We start from the raw sequence: 11,935 nt of genomic DNA, 5'->3' as shown, positions 1-11,935 counted from the left end.
TTTGGTGCTGATTATTGATGGCCAACGTTTGCTGTGCAACTTTGGTGAAGAATTCATTGAAATGTTCAGCGATTTCATTTGGATTGGTTGTTTCTTTTCCATTTATCTTCAGTTTCAGCTGCTCTTTGCCTTGTTCTGCACTCTTCCTTTCACTGTTTACTATTTGCCAAACTGCTTTTGATTTATTGTCAGCTCTGTTTATAACAGTTAGATGATGCCTGGCGTTTTAGCATTTTTAGTCTAAGGTCATAGTTTTTCTTAGCAAGGGCTGTGTCCGTTTTATGCAGGTCACTTCCCTAAGCATTTTGGTTTCCCTAGAGCATCATCTGAAATTTGGCAGAAGGTGAACTGGAGCTAAACTCGACATTCATAATGATTCAGCCCTTCCCACCATAGCTATGTTATGTGTAGAAAATTTGGTTGCTCCAACATACTTAGAGATTGTGCCTAAAACATCATAGTGATCTCAGTTGTGCAGCTGATGAGATAATGATGTTACATAGTTAGTTAGCACTTGGATGGTCACGTTTTATTATGTTTATATGAAACGGTCTTCATAATAGCACTTGGATGGTCACATTTTGTTACGTTCGGTTTTCATACTATTCCTTGGGCAGTTAGACAAGATGTTTTGACATAGGACTCTAAATTGTATAATTTAATAGAAGTTTTGGTTGTCTAAATTGTTAATTTTAAGTCTGTTTACAGTTTGTATTTAATTGATAATGATTGCAGATTAACTGTTTCAGGTTTCTGCTGACATGTTTCTACACACGCAATGCCTCGCACCACTTTGTGATAAACTTCATCTCTCTGGTAGTGGTAGTCCTGCCTAAGCTGCCACAGTTCCACAAGGTTCGGCCTGTTTGGTATAAACAAGTACTGAGCACTGCTGCCACCACGACAGCACCGTACCCCAGATACCTGGTTGGTAGCATTGATTTTCTGTTATGTTGTGATAGGCAATCAGTTGTGATACTTGATGTTAACTATAAAACTCAGTAAGTAGTATTATTTTTTTATTTAAGGATGGGTAGATTCTGGTTCTTGATTATGTAATTGATCAATTTGTAGTTTAATTGAAGGCTGGCAACTCTCAATTCCTCTTTTCCACTCTTTTATTCAATTCTGACGTTTGTCTTAAAAGGGTTTTTTCCAACGAGTCGTGATTGTATTATTCTCTGCTTTTATTGTTTTTTGTTTTTATTGTGTTTTTTAATATAAATTTATATTAATAAATAAATAAATTTTATTATATTTATAAATTTATAAAACATGCTAGATTGTATTATTATTAAAGAGCCAATGGCCAACTAGTCTAGGACGATATGATTTTGTATCTGACCTTTAACACATTCGAGTCTACGCTCGAGCCAGACTCGAGCGCCGTTGTTTAATCACTGGGCCGGCGCTCGAGCGTGACTCGAGCACAGCTTTGCCGATTGATATACGGAGTTGCTCGAGTGATATTCGAGTGCCGTCTGCTGCATTAAAAAGCCAGCTTTGTTGGTTAGTTCAGAAAAATTCCGCTAGGCGCTACTACGTCATACCCGCTTGAGGCTTTTGTTTATCGACTGACGTGGCCTTGTGCGTCGTCAGTCTGTCTACGACAACAGTCATGGAGAGGCGCGCATTTCAAAAAACAATGGAAGATTGCAGTATATTAGCTGAATTAGAGTTAGATACGGACTCTAATATTGTTAATGACACCGATGATGATCCGGATTTCAGCAGGTTCTACTTACTGCAAGGACTGTAATGTGGCACTCTGCGTACCTGACTGTTTTGAAGAGTATCACACTAAACAGGATTTTGTGTGATTTTTTTAGCATTTGAAATTTTTTGGCAATTAAAATTATTTGTAAATATGTATATAGTAAATGCATTAAAAAAATTGTAATTACTTGTTTTATTTATTCAAAAGTTAGTTTTCAAGTAACACAAGACATGCAGGAGTTTTTATTTTTCTTCAAAAAATGTGAGTTTTAAAATTTTTTTAAAAATTAATTAGATTTTATAGGAATAAAGTTTTACATATAAATTTAAAGAGGAAAGATAGAACTTTCAAGAAAATATAATATCATATACATAATATTTAAACAGTTTTCTAAAAAAAAAATCTGAAAACCCATTAATTTATGCAGACCAGGCTATAAAAACAGCAAATAGCGAGCCAGACTCCAATGTGTTAAATCATGATCAAATCCTGTCTCTGACTGTAGTACATTGTATTACTACTGTTGACCTTGTACTGTATCGACTCTCTCCTTTATTCTGGTTGATAAGATCCTCGCACAGGCCAGTGGCTCATGAGGACGGACAGAATAAGGCTTAAAAGAGGAAAGGTCTCTCTCCCTTTACAAAAAAAAAAAAAAAAAAAAAAAAAAAAAACTATTTAGAGATGATTCATCTGAAGCAGAATCAGGTAGTGAAAGTGATGATAACATTTCTTTTATTGATGATATGAACTACAAACCAAACTATTGACCTATTAAATTAGTAGACCATCTAATTCCTAATCTAACCTAAATTAGGACAAACTTGTCATTCATCGTTATTGATGAAGGGGATGATGAAGTAGACACCAATTAAACAAGCGTGCTACCTCCAATTCATTAATTGTAATACTCTGGTGTAAGCCTCTTGGATTTAGGCATATCAGTAAACGCTAATGATTGTGTTGTTATGCATCGTAAGAGAGCCTTGATTAATGTCAATTAAAATAATCGGCTTTGGTGATTCACTGGTTTTTTTCCTGGAAATTCCAGGTGTGTCCATCACGTAACATTCTAGTTATTTAATATTTCAAGTTTTTCTTTGTAATAAATCCACTGAAGAAGTTTCCTGTGTATAAATATGTATACTGAATAGATCATTTCTGCCTGAAATGTAATAAAAAGGCTTAGTTTGAAAGTCAATGAATGTTGGCAGTCTGCCTCAGATTTAGTAGGCAGATTAGTCATCCATAGCAGACTTTTTGACTTTTTAGAATCTAATAACAAATTATGTAAAGAGCAGTATGGCTTTAGAAAAAATTCTAGTACACAAGCAGCTCTTTTCTCTTTCGTAAACAGTACCATTGAAGCCTTGGATGAGTCAAGTTACACTGCGGGAGTTTTCTGTGACTTATCTAAGGCTTTTGATTGTGTAAACCACACACTTTTGCTGACAAAGTTAAGAAGAATGGGTGTCAAAGGCACAGCTCTTACACTATTATATTCTTATTTATTTAACTGTAAACAGAGGACAGTTTATTAACTAATAAATCAGGAAAATATTATTCTAATTGGGCAGATGTAAAAACATGGTGTACCCCAAGGGTCAATATTAGGCCCATTGTTATTCATTATCTATGTCAATGACCTGCCAAATTACCTTCCTAAAGAAGTTTGTAGCCTCTTTTTATATGCAGATGATACAACTGCTTTAATTAGACGGAAAATGTTAAGTGACTTAGAACTTTACACCAAAGATGTCATTGACAAACTTCACAAAATTTTCCTTACTCACGGTCTGTTTGTTAAATCGAGACAAGACTAATACATACGCTTTAAATTAAGAAATGATAATTTTTGTAAAGGGTTTAGTAATAATACACACGTAGTAAAATTTTTAGGCATACATTTAGACACTAAATTAAATTTTTCCAACCATATCACAATATGTTAAATAAGAAACTTAATTCAACCAGATATGCTTTGAGTATACTAGTTCGAATAACATCTTTGGAAGTTGGTTTAGCTGTATATTATGCCCATGTATACTCGATGTTGAGTTATGGAATTACTTTGTGGGGTAACTGCTCAGATGTGCAAAAACTCTTTATTAGTCAAAAGTCAATTATTAGAACAATAGGTCATTGCAACTCAAGAACAACATGTAAACCGTTATTTAAAAAATTTAACATCCTTACTTTGCCATGTATATACATTTTTGAAATGCTTAAATTAGTACATAAGAATCCTGATCAATTTGAAAAATACAAATTTAATCATAGATACCACACAAGAAATTGTAATTTGTTTCAATATCCGGCACATAAACTAAAGAAATTTGAAACTAGTCCTCTTTATCTAGGTTTGAAATTATATAATAATATTCCACAGGCATATAAAAAACTTCCCTTATCTACATTTACTAAAAAATTAAAAGAAGTACTTTGTCAAAAAACATATTATAGTATAAATGAATTCTTTGAAGATGGTTTATGATGATAACGAATAGTAAAAATATATCTTCAAAAGATCTACAATAGGTTTAGCCTTAGATTTAATCAATGTTTCTTTTTTATGTTTTATAGATCAATGTGTCAAAAGTTATTTTTTATAAGTATGAAAAATAATGTTTTAGAATAAGTTTAGTTATGTAGTTTTTTAATCATTGACTATGTACCAGTTTTTATTACATTGTGATACCAGAAAACGTATTTGTACAATAAATATTTGTCTATTGTCTATTGTCTATTGTCTAGTAGACTTTTTGTAGTAGAATGAACAAAAGTAAAAAAAAACCATTCATATTTATTGGTTACAATACAGTTCCTGGTGTAACAGAATGTTTGCAAAATGTTTTTGAACTTATTGTGATTCTTTTTATTCACTTGGGAGACACAAAAAACTTACATAGACACTTAAGGAACCTGGTTGACTTGTATGACTGGTGTTCACATATCGACCATATAAACTATACAGCTAAAAACTACTACATTCAAGCACAAAATTGAACACTTTTTGAGAGGATAAAACAAAATCAGCCCTATGATGCAGTATATTTATTGTAGGTTTGGCACCTATATCTGGGTATTTGGTGTAGTGCCCTTGAATCGCTATTGTTTAAATATTTTTGTGTATCAAAGTGAAAAAATCTCCCAAAGGTATCAGACTCGGAGCAACTATCTAGTCTACACAGTAGTTGTGAAACTTTTTGGCCAATATTTATATAAAGGCTGTATATTTGTTTGAGATTTTTTTTACTTTGTTGTTGAATTTAGAAAACAATTAGTTGTCTGCTCGACACAAAACTTTCTCACAGGACTGTGTGAAAAATAAATGAGAAAAATATAAGGAAGAACTGAATTTTTTTTGTTCTCTTAAGACAAAAAGCTTATAAATAAAGCTTATATAGTGACAGGATATCCTGGATGGGTATGGTTGGGGGTAGGGGCTGGCTCCTGTCGAGATTCATGAGAAAGGATTTCGGTCATTAATCTCAGTCATGTCTCCTTGGAAGAAGGGGAGTCCCAGCTCTGTAGCGGCCTCTCTAGTCAAAGCAGACAGGGAAAAAGTAATAGCCTAAGTGACTAGTACTGTAGGCTGTCAGCTGAGTCCAAACGCTGTAAATAAACACAAATCTGAAAAAGAAGAAACAACAGCAATTTTTAGGCCAGGAGTCTCTCCAAAACTTTTTCATTTGAGGGCAAAATTGAAATATCTTAAAAGGCAGCTGGACCAACCACCTTCACCTGAATTTTAATTGAAAGAAAGTACAGTGCAACTTCGTTAAGTCGGACCCTTTTACGTTGGATCTCCGGGTAACCCGGATCAGTTTAGGAAAATTTTAAATTGGCTTTTTGACGTCTGACCAGACTGCTGAGTGTGGGATGGATGTTTATCAGTAGACTGTTATAATTACATGTATTCCGGCTTGTTGCAATAAAGATGCCGATAACAGGGAGGATACCGATGAAGAAAACTCTGAGAATATCGCAGTTATAAACTATGCAGAAGCAGCCATTTGGACGAGTTAATGGTTTATTTCTATGTCAATCCCTTAACCGGCAAAAGCGCTTTTAATTATAAATAAAATTGTGAATTTGTGAATCCTGAATAAAAAATTCTCTAAAAACAAAAAGCGGCACAGGCGCTGGAATTCTGGGAGTGAGACCATACAGGAGCTGGTGGTCCCTATGGGTCCGTATCCGACAGTTTTTCAAGCGGAGGTCGCAGCTATTATGGAATGTGCTTGTGAAAATCTTCGTCTGCGATATAGGAGCAAGACGATTAATATTCATGGACAGTCAGGTGGCACTGATGGCGCTGGACTCTTGCGTGTCCAAATCCAAACTTGTTTGGTATTGCTATCAGGCCATTTCCTCCCTTGTCAGAATCAACAATGTGACCGTTTGTTGGGTTCCTGGTTCATGGAGGATTCTTGGGAACGAAGGAGCTGATGGCCTGGCAAACCGGGGCTCAGCAACAATTATGATGGGCCCTCAACCGTTCTGCAGTGTTCCAAGGTGTGAATCCTCTAGGGTTGTCTCGAAATGGATTCGCGCGGAGCTTGAGAGAAGGTGGAGGTTGCATCCGGGTTTGAGAATGAGTAGAATGGTATTACAGTCACCTTTCCTCCAGGGTGGCTTCGGACCTTGTCTCATTAAATAGATCAATGTCTTCTCAGGTGTTTGGTCTCATTACTGGGCATGGTCACCTGAGGAAGCATCTTCACAGAGTCGGCATCCTTCAGGAGGATCCGCTCTGTAGAAGGTGTAATGAGCAGGAGGAAATTGCTGAGCACCTGCTCTTTGATTGCCCCTCAATAGCAAGGGAGTGGTATGCCATCTTTGGTAGTTTGGACAGGGGTGGTGAATTTTCCCAGGAGGATGTGATAGGTTGTTTTCGGCGGTTTGTGGAACTGCTGAAATTGTAGACTGGTGGGCCTCATGGTGTGTTTCTGGGGTGCGCAAAAAGCCTAGGCCGCCCCAAAGGGAAAAAAAATAAATAAGGGCGGTAAAGCTGGTGAGAGGGTCCACCTTAAATTAACGGAGGTTTATAGGATCAGTGTATTCTTGTATAAGTGTATCAGTCCCTAAACATCCGTTTTTCATTTTTTGTCTTACTCTTGTTGAAAAATAAACAGGAAAATAACTTGATTTGTGTTATTTTATGTTTTTAAGGCATTTTTTATTAAACCTAACATCAAATCAATGTGGTGTCTACGTTCTAGGCCCCACATTGGTGTGACCGTGTTAAAAACTATTTATTCATTATTTATTTAAATACTCAAGTAATTCAGAGAAATCGATCAGTAACTATTGAGTGATTGGTAATGATTCTTCCTAATCATAACCATAATAGTAGCATTTTAAGAGTAAATATACTATTCGAGAGTGTTTGGAAAAATTACCAGCAGTTAGATTGGTTTTTGAATTAACTTTTTCACTTATCTTATTAGTTACAGGTTTACGGTATATTAGTAATTGTATACAAATTACATTTCATTCTTTTGCATCACTCTCTTTAACAGTACATGATTGTGGATTAGTTTTTTATATTTTAGTGATCTAAAAAAGAGTTGCAATCTGCAACCGATCCGAAAACAGATTAACAGTTTTTGAATTCTCATATGGCAGTGAAGAGTGTGTGTGCTGGAGACTTACGTATTCTGTAAACATGTCCATGGTACGAGTAGAGTTATATTTCAAGGCCAATACTACATTCCACTACATCACTATCAACAGATTACCTCCGACTGCGTCTTGTCGATTGACAGAGGTGGGAAAAAGCCTGTCAGCAATGTGGACTGCAAGCGTACACTTTCGTTGTGCGAAGTGGTTTTTATTTCGTTGAAAAAATGTGTAGAAATTAAGTGTAAGGTGATTTTCAACGTGTTTTAAATTTTGCTATTCCATTTTTATTGCTTGTCTGTCAAATTAATTTTTAAACTTTTAAAAAGATGATGTGCATACACTTTTTTGATATGGTTGGTAAAAGAAAAACAGGCACTATCACAAACTAGATTTCACGGTTGATTTTTAATTGCCTCTTATTCATCAAGAGTGGTGTACAGAAATTAACAAGAAAGTAATTTGCTGACTCTTACCAAGAAATCGGTTTGAATTCTGACTCATGCTTTTTCACAGGAAATACATAAAATGCAGCAGTAACGTTTAACGATCACTTGGCCATTGTTTCAGACTAGAGGCGTGCCAAAGCGACAACGAGGACTGAGAACTCTAAACTCAAGTGGTGATCTTGTGATGATTTGTATATAAGAGCAATAAAATTGGCTAGCATTTTAAGTTTAACTGGTCTCGTATATTTTTTATTTCCCGTATGTTCAGTAAAAGTGTTCTAGTACTTGTGTTCTAGTAATGTAGTAGTAGTGTTCTAGTAAAAAAATCATATGAAGGTACGTCCTAAAAACTGTTTTTCCGTCTGTCTGTATATATGTGTTTTGATCAAAAAAATTATATCTTTTGAAACCAGTTAAGATAAAGTTATAAAACTTGAGAATTTTATTAACCTTTGGTAGATCTTTTTTAGAATAAAATATTAACAAAATCCTGTTACCTGTTTCAAAATGGCGTATGTTTAAAATATTTAAGTCAAGTAACAAAAAAACCTGTATAGTTATAAAAAAAGCATAGGATACCAACTACTTGTTTATTTTTACAACCAATTCCAAACGGTACCTTTTTCAAAGAAATCCGTTAATGTATAAGCGAGCATGTCACTTTATAGGTACGCTTGCACAAGCCGGGAGCACTAAACAAATAGGACATGTTTGGTTATAGACGGGAAACTAAAAGTTTTAAAGACATACCTTCATAGGAACTTTTGTGCTCATTTTTATGTGTAGAACAAAATCCCAAAGTATTGGAACACTTTTAACTGAACACTCTATATATTGAAAGATTTGAACAATTGTACATAACTCAACTCTAATTATAGTTTGCATTATGTTTGTACTTTTCTCTAAGAATGCCACAATTCTATTTGATATTGATTTATATTTGAACGTTGTATGTGTATACTTCTGGATATTGTAGAATCATTTGTTTTAAATCAGTAACAATTAAACCCAACAATTGAAGTCTGTTGAATTAGTGGAGGCCTATAGTATTAATCATTCATTGGTGTTTCACAAAAAGAACTATCATGTTGTAATTCACCTATTCAGTTTTATACATTTTGATCATTTTGTTGTCATTTCAGTCACTTTGTAGATCAAATCATAACCTGATTCAAAACACCTAGGGTTTCTACATAGTGTAGAAATTTTGTTATTAACACTTTAGCAACGATCATGACACTATTGATTTTTTAATAAGCTGTATGTATTTTGCACTGTATATGCCAAAAACCTTAAAATAGTTTTTTTGTGTAAAAAAGAAAAAGCAGTAAGCAGAAAAGGCAGTTTTTTGGAATGGCAGTAAAAGCCATTCCAAAATAATTTATAACACATTTATTTGAAAAGTCTTCTGAAAAATACAGCTACGACAAATACTCTAGTCCCGTGCCGGGCTGAGGTAATGGTAAGCATTAGGTCTTTATAGCCCCACACAAGGACGTAGCCAGTGAGGGGTCTGGATCCCCCAAATTTTCAAGTTTTTAAAATTGCTTTTTTAGTAAACGATTATAATGATGTAAATTATTCATTATTACTGGCATGTACTGCTGACAGATTGTTCTCAACAAGACAACTTGAGAAAACAAAATGGGGCCTTACTCTCTTTCCACAACGGGAAAATATTAGTAGTCTGGACTCCCCCAAAAATGTTTTCTGGCTACGTTCTAAGCTCCACATCGGTGTGACTGTGATTAAAAGCTTTTTTTATTCATAAACGTATTTATTCATTTTTAATACTCGAGTAATTCAGAGAAATTCAAACATGTTACATTTAGCGTATTTGCCTAAGTGAATTGATACATCGTTCTCTATTCTACTGAATTATGTTTTGTATTTTTTAATCTATTTAAATGTTTTGTTTTTTTTTTTTTTAAGCCAAATAACTATTACATTAGATAACCTCTGAAAAAACTCAAATACTACTATTTTATTGCTAGTTATAGGTTTTCTTAGTCACAGAGGAATGTTTTATTATTTTTTTCAGTACTAGAACACTAGTAATATTAAAGTACACATTAAACATTACAGTTGTGCTAACTTAGGAGCCAATTGTCCTCTTACTTGTCCTGAAACAACGTGTGGGGTTTCCTATAAATTAGCACGGAGATCAGTTGCCAAGTGGGTGTTTTACAAACACCAACATTAGAGGAGAACTGAAGGGGACATATACCAGCAAAGCGGTTGCCCAATGACCATCAAGGAACATTGTAGCAGATGCCCTTAGAATGAGTAGAACAGAGATCCGTAAGATGACTGGTTTTATTAGAGGTCATTGGATATTCCAAAAGCCACCTGAACAGAATAGGTATTCCGGTTCAGGAAACCCTGTGCAGGAAATGTGGCGAGGCTGATGAAACAGTTGAGCATTTACTCAGTAGCAACTGTTTTACTGGTCTGGAAAGATCCTGAGAAGCGTGTATTCAGTAAACACTGAAGGGTCCCCTCAGGATCCTTGGTGTGAGTCCCGTCTTCCCTAAGTATAAGTACCCACCACATTTATGGGGCTTCGAGCTAGGACTTTTTGAAACTTTGCGCAGTCAGGTACCTTAATCAATACACTGACAGAAGTCTCTCCACAAGTTTCTCTTAGATCTTCTAACCTCTTTGTTATAATTTATTAAGGCAACAGAGTATCTATTCCAGTTCCTTGCACTTTTGCATGTATTATATGCTCTGCGAATGTTTTTCCTCGAGGTTTCCAGCCCTTAAAAGTACCAAATCTGTTTTCTTTGGCTGCCAGCGGTCCATGGTTCAGGAATTAGTAATCACGCCTATGTCGTCAGCCAACAATCTGACAGAGCGTCGCCGTAGCAGCTCTGCTTGTGGTGAAGGTTTATCTGTAGTACCGCTGTAAACCTCTATTGATCGCTACCTCCTGCAGCTTAGCCTCCAACTTATTCAGGGAGTCTTCGTCAAACATGTACGACCAGGAATTCACTGTTGGTGCTAATTTCCCTTCCAACAACAGTCCACTGGTTTGTTCATTCTGGTTTTTTGAGGTCTTCAAACAGCTCTTATTTGCTTGTCCTCTCAATATCCTTGGGAATAAAGGTTGAAACCTTTAAAATCTTGACCAGGCTTTTGACTGGACCCATTTTCAACTGAATTCCTTCAAAAGTATTCAGGTCCTGCTTGACCTGCTTCTCCAGCCACTCCTTGGTTTCTGTATTGACACAGCCAACCATTATCACTCCACCTTCAACATGACAGTTGGACATCCTAACATTTTTGGCCCTTGAAGGCACGTTTGCCCAGCACTTTCTTCAGGTTGTTGGTTTCCCCCCATCAATAGCTTAACTTCCGGTTGTTTGAGCCGGATAGTAGCCAGCTTCTCCAAGATCTTTTTCGGCATATGTTTTTGGGTGTCTTCTTGGTGACACCTCCATCATGCTCCTTCCTTCTTTTTCCCCTCCCTTTGCTTGCTCAGTCAGCCCCGTAGAGATGCTGCAAAAGCAGTTGCAGTATTGAAATTCCTCTGAAGGCAATGCTATGAAGTCTTTTAATGAATATGAAGATGGTGATAAGAAACCGCATCGAGCAAATACGACGGGTATATATATATATATATATATATATATGGTCTCTCGAACTTTCTTCAGAATTAAATGGGATGGAGATTGTGAACTAATCCAACGAACATTCCTTATCCTTCTCAAAAATGCATTGGTAAAACAAAAAGCAAGTTTAGTAGAGACACTAAATAGCAATAGTTTCAATGCAACAGAGGAAGAATCGTGTAAAGAAGTAGGAAGAGGAAACGTCAGTGGAAACAACTACTAAGCCACCAACACTAAACGTTTTGGAGAAAGAGATCAATTAAAGAATGAGATCTCCTAAACTAAAACAAAACCAGAGGATATAACATCGACTATTAAAAATTAGATGGTCCACTACTACCTATTGACGACACCACCAAAAGGTGTAAGTAGAGAGAACATATCTTCGGGCTTATATATCAAAAAACTAAGAACCCGAGTGGGAGGTTGACACTTAAAATGCTTTTCCTGATTATACAAGGAACCACCAGAGAGTGCAGTTGGTGGCGACCAATAGAATGGACTGGCCTGCGCGACGTTGCCACACAACT

At 35.7% G+C, this 11,935-nt stretch overlaps 1 long non-coding RNA gene across 1 annotated transcript; it reads left to right on the top strand.

Annotated features, from left to right (window-relative positions):
- The first annotated feature begins 224 nt into the window (after positions 1-224).
- Positions 225-8,014, top strand: LOC124374244. Its single transcript, XR_006923534.1, has 2 exons — positions 225-927; positions 7,913-8,014. It is a non-coding gene; the product is annotated as an uncharacterized LOC124374244 (long non-coding RNA).
- The last annotated feature ends 3,921 nt before the right edge of the window (positions 8,015-11,935 follow it).

Source organism: Homalodisca vitripennis, unplaced genomic scaffold (genome assembly GCF_021130785.1).
Source record: "Homalodisca vitripennis isolate AUS2020 unplaced genomic scaffold, UT_GWSS_2.1 ScUCBcl_7635;HRSCAF=15407, whole genome shotgun sequence".
Classification (NCBI taxonomy): Eukaryota; Metazoa; Arthropoda; class Insecta; order Hemiptera; family Cicadellidae; genus Homalodisca; species Homalodisca vitripennis.
The sequence above is the reverse complement of the archived record's forward strand: the minus strand, read 5'-3'. Positions and strand labels throughout refer to the sequence as shown.